The sequence below is a fragment of the Aptenodytes forsteri genome, unplaced genomic scaffold (assembly GCF_000699145.1).
Source record: "Aptenodytes forsteri isolate BGI_AS27 unplaced genomic scaffold, ASM69914v1 Scaffold239, whole genome shotgun sequence".
NCBI classification, from domain to species: Eukaryota; Metazoa; Chordata; class Aves; order Sphenisciformes; family Spheniscidae; genus Aptenodytes; species Aptenodytes forsteri.
The window spans coordinates 969,837-978,373 of record NW_008794743.1 but is presented as its reverse complement, the minus strand read 5'-3'; positions in this window follow the sequence as shown (position 1 = coordinate 978,373).

The following is an 8,537-nucleotide window of genomic DNA, read 5'->3' as shown; positions in this document are numbered from 1 at the left end:
AAGAATTCCCCACCTAGAACTGGAGAGTGGCTCCCTCCTGCCTCCCACTGCAGTGCCTGCCCGGGAATGGGGCTGGGCTGGGGCCAAGGGAGGAACACCTGGAGAGCCGCCACACACGACTCCTTGGAGCTGCATTATGCTCATGGGCTCTCGCAGCCCATCGCAGTATAGCAGAGTGTGGCCTGCAGGCAACTGCATTTGTTATCAGGACTGAACCTAGAAACTCTTCTCCGTCAGTGACACCTCAGTCTTTGTAGCTGTAGCTCATGGCATGGGAAATACAGGGAAGTGATGTCTGCTGACACACCTGTTTTTAAAGTGTTAAACACTCTGAATCAACATCTAGCATGTTTTGACAAGGTGAATTATCCTTTTTGAAATGTCCTTGGCTTGCTGCCTTGTTCATTCTCATGAGCCTTGTTTGTACTAGCAGGTTGCTGCTTCAACAAAGCAACGTCATCTGGTGCATTTAAGCTTCATACGTACTGTACCTGCGGGACATGCTGCAACCAGCTAGGAAGACCCGAGAACATGTATTTCAGGTGCATTAGAGTGCTAATCCTTCCTCTCTTTTCAATTTAAGGTTGTTCCTGATCTGTGCTCTTTGGGGAAGGACTCGTGTGTGTGTGTGTGTGTGTCTGGGGGGGGGGGGGGGAAAGGTTATTAAGAACTACTTGTTTAATAAAACCTGCCAGTGTTTTGCAGTGCATAGATCAACCCCGCCATACTTTTGGAAATCAAAATCACCTTGTTGCAGGTTTCTGCATGACCATCGGAGTGTGGGATGGCACAGTTGTAGAGGAAACTCTCAATACTGCTATTTGTGCAAATCATGGGCCACGGCATATGGTGTCTAACTTGACAGTTTTAGCCTTGTGTCTTGAATGAAGACAACAAGCAGATAAATCCTAGGAGTTATTCTTCCAAAGAATAAGTAGTGACATTGTAATGCCTGGTTAACATGGTAGTAGTTAATTATCCATTTGCTGACTCATAGAATCTTTTTTTGAAATATAAAACAATGTATAAAATGACAAAAAATCAGCACATAGATCCATAGCTTTTCTCAAATTTGACTTTTTGAGATGGATTTAAATGTATTTTATCAACGGTTGAAATACGTTCCTTCGGTGGACAAGCATAGTGCCAGGACTGTGTACTAGGGAACTAAATCCATTTTGTTCTCTCTTTCTCTCTCTTTCTCTTTAACCTTTATAGAAGTGATCCTTACTGAATTTAAGTTTTGTGGAAACTTGTTTGCTTTACAAAGCTTCATTTTTATTTGAAAATAAAAATGATGTTTATTTTTAATCTTTCATATTTAAATTTACTTAGAGCATAAAGAGGATACTGAGAATAGCTTTTCTCAGTATGTGTGTTATTCACCTTACAGGTGTCAATATAACCTTTATATGCAACAAATTCATGTAGGATAAATGAGAATTACCATGAAATTAGACTACATTAAGCATGGGACCAAAGTGACGAAAATGTTCTTCTATCAAGGCTACTAGAACAGACACAGTTGCATGAAGTGCTTTGATATTTATGCTTTTGTTTCTAAGCAGGGAATCTGAAATGAACAATTCTTTGTAGATGAGGAGTGGCTAAGGACTTTGGGTTTGTCTGGTTTGGAGAAAAGGAGGCTGAGGAGTGACCTCATTGCTCTTTACGGCTTCCTGAGGAGGGGAATCGGAAGGGGAGGTGCTGATCTCCTCTCCCTGGTACCCAGTGATAGGACACATGGGAATGGTTCAAAGCTGTGCCGGGGGGGTTCAGACTGGACATTAGGAAGCATTTCTTTACTGAGAGGGTGGTCAAACACTGGAACAGGCTTCCTAGAGAGGCGGTCCATGCCCCAAGCCTGTCAGTGTTGAAGAGGCATTTGGACAAGGCCCTTAATGACATGGGCTGACTTTTGGTCAGCCCTGAAGTGGTCAGGCGGTTGGACTAGATGATTGTTCCAGCTGAAATATTCTATTCTATTAATTATAAAGTTGCACTGCCTGATTTTATTTTTATTTTTACCCTGAGGAAAACATAAGCTCTAATTCTCAAATTTCATTAACTGGGGTATATCCTGCTACAAGCCACAGCACGGTAACCTACAAAGCCACAGGATGAATGGTGGTCGTTACTGCTGTAACACAGCACATCCCCGTGAAAAGAGCTGATCAGTTTGGTGGACTTGTTTTCAGGAAATCCTTAGAAGCATTTACCTGGCCTAGTGGAGAGAAGCCTGCCCTGAAATCAGGCTAGATATATGTATGAGGGAACAAAGAACCCAAAATTGAACTCAGTGCAAGACAAGGAATCCAGGTTTCAGGAAGGAAAGCTCTTTTATCACGTTTAGAGATGTGACCTTACAGTCACTTGAATCTACAACATGCCAATGGCGTGGCCTACAGCATGAGCTCTCCCACCCATGCCAGATTTCTGTTTCCAGAAATCATGAAACGTTCATGTCTTACAGACCTAGCCTGGTGGGTGAAAGCCAGGCTGTTTGTCCAAATAAAAAGTCAACCTTCCACAACAGAAGAGTGACCTGAACACATCAGTCTGGGGGCGGTTCTGGGTCTGGTTTCACCATATCCCAGAATTCTTGAAAGAAGCCCAGAGTCTGTAACATAGAGCTGCAAATCCTGGGAAATGGCATGGGAATTTTTAGGTTTTCATCATGTTCAGCCCTATAAAACTTATGTGAAACATCTACTAACACGGCAGTTTACACACCAGTCCCTTGGATATGTGCTCCTTCTGTCTTGCTGCAAGGTTTGCTCCCACCCACATGTGCTTGTCCTCTAATGCTGTTCGGAAGAGTCAGATGTGGGGAGAAATCACTAGGCTTTCTTCCATTTTCAAGATGAGACATATCTACCCTTTAGGGAGAGTGTTTTTAAGTCCTTTTCAGAATTATATTTGCTTGATGTCAAATCACCATCTTTTCTTTTTTCTTTTCCAGTTCTGCATTGACAGAATACACCAGAGGGTCGTTTAAAAAGTTGGAGAAGCTGTGAAGACTCTGTTTGTAAAATCAGTTGTACCCTAAATCCTACCAGACAGAACAGGAAAAACGCATTTCACGCTTGGATTCAGGGCTGCCAGTTCATGGCAGCGTTGCCTCAACACTGCTTTTTAAGGTAAGCCGCTGCATCCTAAACTACTGCAACAGTGTGACTTTATCACTGCTAGAAGAACCACAGCATAGCCCAGGATGCTCTGTCTCTCCTGACAACACATCATTGTCTTCCCACTGTTCATCCGTGGCTTTGGTGTTCCAGGGTCTGACAGCCTGAATGTATGGTCAACCTACACGTCTCTGCTACTGCCATGGCTTCAAGAATGTAGATTAAGGGCACTTGCAGAGTAATCTATGGAGCGTAAATCTTTGTTTAGAGGAAATTCAATCTCCATTCTTTATGTCTGTGCCTGCATAACCTGGCTGTGATCTTATGACTGGCCTGTCAGCATGAGTGTACGTCCATAGCAAAACTGTGAAATTATCTTCCTGATCAGACATCCTTTAACCATGCTGATAACATTAATTCACTGGAGGAAGATCAGACTCCTGTCACCCTTCAGAACAGTGGCCTCACAGATACAGGGGCACCAGCAGTCTCCTTTTGAGACCCTCAGTCCTTTTCCCTTTTGAAGTTTAAGATTTAATCACAGAAAGTCACTGACGGGGCAGCAATTTGCCAAGCCTTGGCTGAGAGTCACACATTCCTCTTGCTTCCAAGTTGGAGCGGTACAACAGAGCTCAAAGTCCTCCTTTTCTTCAGGAGTAAGCAGAACAGGCAGAGTCATTCTGCCCATCATATTTCTTTCAATTAAATAATCTTCCTCTCTTCTATTTTCTTCCTGTCTCAAGCCAGTTCCAGCCACCTTTAGGATCCTTTCATCAGCTTACCTAAACTGCCCAGGCTAATCAGGTGTCTGTTAAACCCTCTGATAGTGCTAGGAAATCCACTCTGCTCTGCTGTTGAATTTTATCCTGGTCGTCTGTGTGCGGAAGCTTGCTTTTCCAGGTAATTGGCTGAACTGAGCAGTGGAGCTTGTTTCACCCCAAGCATGGGAAACATAGATAATTAATTACCTGTTGTGTGATATATTTCATGATCCTGATAGCCTTTGAAATATTTTTCCGGTTCCATTCTTTCCTACAGTGTTACAAGTCTGCTTGACAAAGTTATTGGCAGTCTTGAGTTCTTTATGTGCCACTGTCGTGAAAGATGCATCTGTTTTTCCATTAACGTCTGAAGCGATCTTTGTATGCAACAGCTCTCTAGTCCATTGTACTACTTATCAGTACCATGTTGGCCACAGCTTTATAACTACAGCTGAACAGCGAGCAGAAAAAAAGCCTATCAATCTAATTAGAAATGCTGTCATTAAAACAACAGAAAATTGTAACATTACAAATAAGAGACTTGAACAACAAATACCCATTTGAATCTAGATAGTTCTGTAGATCCTAAGATAAGATAGTTGCAGCATTATATTCTAGAAAAAAAATGTTGAGGCTTTTTCTCAGCAATATTGGTACACCTCAAGCTGAGTTTCAGTTTCCTATTAGCATTTTATGAGACTATTCAGTGTTTCCAGCTCTCACCGGGAATATTTCATAAAGATTTTCCCATGATACATCACTTTTTACTTTCACTGGACAAAGACAAGCCTGATATGCTGCTATATTGCATAAGCATATTTCTCCAGTTCATTGAATGTGTTTTTGCATTATGGGGTCTTAAAACCTGGAAAGCATACAAGGACAGGAAATTTAAAAAGCATGCAGGAAAAGAAATTTAACATCATGTAGACAAAATAATGAAAATATGTTTTCAGATTTGAAATAGATATGAAGTAGGTACTGCCTGGAATTGGGTATCTTTCCATTGTAAACATGGAAAGGCATTTAAAGCCAAATGCGGTTAGATCTCTGCATAGTCCTATACTTCAGACTGAGATTTTTTTTTTTGCTGACTTCAGTGGCAGTGGAACTAGGGACAGCATAACTTTCTTGGATTTTGCATGGCAAACGTCAGCTTCTCATCACAGGATTATGTAATATGCTAGAAAGAATGAATTCTTTAGTTTGTACCTTCAGATTTTTACAGCTCATACTGCTGTGACACAAGGTACTCGAGATACTTGCATGAAGTCCCAAAGTGCCTGAAGGGCCCTGCCACTCCCGTGCTCTTGCTGCCAAGTGGCACTCTGGCATCTGTTCTTTCATTTGTTCATTTAAAAGAGCATGGACACTTCTCAAAGTTATGCAGAAATTTGCCTTTGCTGATGAGGAAAAATGTAAGCTACTATACGATACAAAATAAGAGAAGAAAGATGAAGTTTTCAGATTAGATTTGCTGAACCTCTGTGGCTACTGTGTATTACTATACAAGCGATGCAGAATGACTGGATTTAGGCCAGAAGTGGTGAGCAGACTGGTAATAGATATCTTTGACCTTTGTCAAAATGACAGGAATGAATCAATGAGCTATAAATTTGCTCAAGATATCAATCTCTAATGAAAAAAAAAAAAAAAAGTGCCTCTAAGTTGGTTGAGGATTTTTTCCAGAAACTACAGCTGAATTGCTGCTGCTTTCTTTAGGCAAATAAAACTGAACAGGGTTATTTATTGCCACAGAAGCCTGTGGAAATTTTGCATATTTTAGGTAGTATAATGCACTAAGCCATTTCTGTTTCTTGAAGAATGGCAAGCTGTTATGTGCTGTCTCATCCATGCCTGTCTTCCACACCTCCCCCTTTCACAGCAGGGCCAGAATTTTTTCTCTTTTATCTTCCCACTCATCTTGGCGGGACACGGAGGGCTCCACCTCCCCTGGTGCACATCACCCAAAGGCTGTCAGCTCCTGAAGACGTCCTGCCTCTGCCCACTGTAAACCACTGACCGAGTGAAAGGTTTCCCCTTGCACTTCCAGGCCCTTGAACCGGTCAGTGCCATTGGTGAAGACCTAGAAAACGGTTCTGAATTTGTGTAATGATTCCAGGTAGAGATGTCTTTTACCATAATAGCTGCACCGGACAGGCCTTGCAGTTGTACAGGATAATGCTGTTCTCCTCCCTTTACAGAAATACGCTATGGTAGTTTGTGTGTGTGTATGTGCAACATCCCCACGCTCAGGAGCTTGTAGAACTACCACTTTTTTTTAATCAATAACCAGGACATTGCTATCGTTTGCAGGAGAATGAAATAACTTGTAAACGAAACGCTGAATCAAAAACTTAAATCAGCTCAGTTAAACAGGAACGGAAAGCTTTCTAGGGATCTGGCAGGCTAGGTTTCAAACATGTTTTGGCTGGTACCGACTTGTTAACCTGAAGAAGCCCCTCCCGTACCGCAGCGTCAGCCTCCCCGCAGAGGCGCCCGGGGCCCCGGCCCCGGCCCCCCTCCCGCCCCCCGCGCCAGCCGGGAGGGGGGGGGGCGGCCGGACGTTTCCTGAGCCGGGTCATTATGCCGAGTGAAGTCAAAACGGCGGGGGGGGCGAAAATACGCCATAAAATCGGTGCAAGGGGTGAAGGAAAAATCCAGGCTTCGTCTCGTGTTGCCCGGGTGGGAGATTCCCTTTTGTCACAGCTTTTTCCAGCCCCTGGCCAGGTCCCAGGGTTTCACCTGTTGTTTGGTACAGGAGTTGTAATAAAGCCTTGCCACAAATTATATCCCTTCCGGTTTAAAAGTGGTTTATTGCAGACGCCTTTTTTTTCAGCAACAGGAAGCCTTGTTGGCAGCCTATTTTAACTATGCGCTGAAGCTAATCAAGGAAAGAAACTGTTTTGAACACAGGAAGCTGAACAGCTACTCATACACTTGAGTGCCTATTTCCAGGGGGGATGTACAAGTACTTAAGTGTTGCTGAACTCCCAGCACATCAGCAATCTGTTAAATGGCTGTGAAGTGCGGGCTTTACTGGGGAGGATACATACCACCCGGGGTTAGGCACCTGCCCTCTCTTTGCAGTCACCAGGGGGAGAGAGAGGCAACTGAGATCGGGAGACTCTGAATCACTCTCTGGGAAGACCCTAGCTCCTCTCGCTAACTGTAGAGGAAGCCTGAAGAGACTAAAGGGAAATTAAGTACCTAAAACAGGGTAGCTACTTTATTTCACCGCTGCCTGATGCTAGCTGTGGACTTGCCCGAGGCTTGTCCTGGACTTGGACCTGAGGCTAATTGCCATGATTGCCGTATCTGAACTAGTTCTGTGAACTGTTACTGGTCCGTTTCCTTCTTTTTCTCTATTTTTGGAGTCAAATCTTTCTTTGGTATTAAAAGCAGAGGTGTATATATTGGAACGAAGCTCACTTAGTCTTTGGAAGCTAGATGGTATGTAATGCATGATGTACAGTACTGTATTGCCTGGTCTGAAGGGCTAACAGCTGTGTGGCGCACATTCTGATTCCCAAAGGAGAGCATCCCAGTGTCTCCAATCGCTCTTCTTACTATGCTGCTGAAAAGTCCCATTAGCTGGGGGAAGCGGAAACCCTGCCTGGAAGCCTCTAACTTAGATTGGAGATTATCTGAACCACACCCACAGCAAGTAAGTCCATTTAAGTAAACTGCAAAAACACTGACAACTGAAGCGTTAAATAGGACATTTGGGGTGTCCTGAACCTTTTTACAAAGCACGGCAGAAAGAATTTTCTCTGATTTGAATCGCTGGAGGATTATTATGAAAGTGCAGCTTAACTGGTGTAAAACAAGCAGGAGAGAGGCAAGGCTCAGACACAGAACGTTGTTCCCAGCTAAATCTTTGAGCAGGTTCAAAACGTTCCCTGCCCCTGTAACCCACTTGATTTGTTTTCTCTGAGCACACCTTGTCTGTTTCAAGCACTCAGTAAACATGAACTTTAGCTCCTCAGCGGGAAAAGGAAAGACAAAATAATTTGTTTACTATCGCTGTGTTACAGGCATACAACTTCAACTGAGTATTCAGCCAACCTGTTTGGTGGGCCTTCTGGTCTTTGCAGTTAAGATTCCTGTTTGCAGCTGGCAGAATAATTATAGAGAGTTTGCAGAGGTCCGTTCAAGTTCTGCTGCATTGCAGAACTGTGGTGAGAAAGTTCATGGATCCCACCTGGCTCTGCGCAGTGTCTGTTAAGCGTCACACATGCCTGTGCTTTTGACATACTCCATTCCAAGGTGACTTGCCAAAGCATTTTCTGCCTTGTCTTTCTCCTCGCTGCATCTGCATTCCTGTTTCTGTTGTTGCTCGGTATCGGTGATAGGAGACTGGGTCAGGGCTCGGTTGTGTCCTGTTCTGTGTGGATGATGGCGGGGGGCGGCACACATTCGGGTGCAGAAAAGCAGCAAGGTTCTTTTCAAATGAGCTTGAAAAACCGCAATCCCCAGTTCCTACTGCTCTAATGCTGGAAACCTGCCAGGATCTCGAGAAGAAAACAAGCACCGGGACAATTCTGCTTTTGTCCTGGGTTTGTTAGTTAATCTCGAAACACCTCGGGACGCCTCTGTAAATAGATATTAATCAAAAAGAAACTGGAAGCAGGGGAAGGAAGAGGGG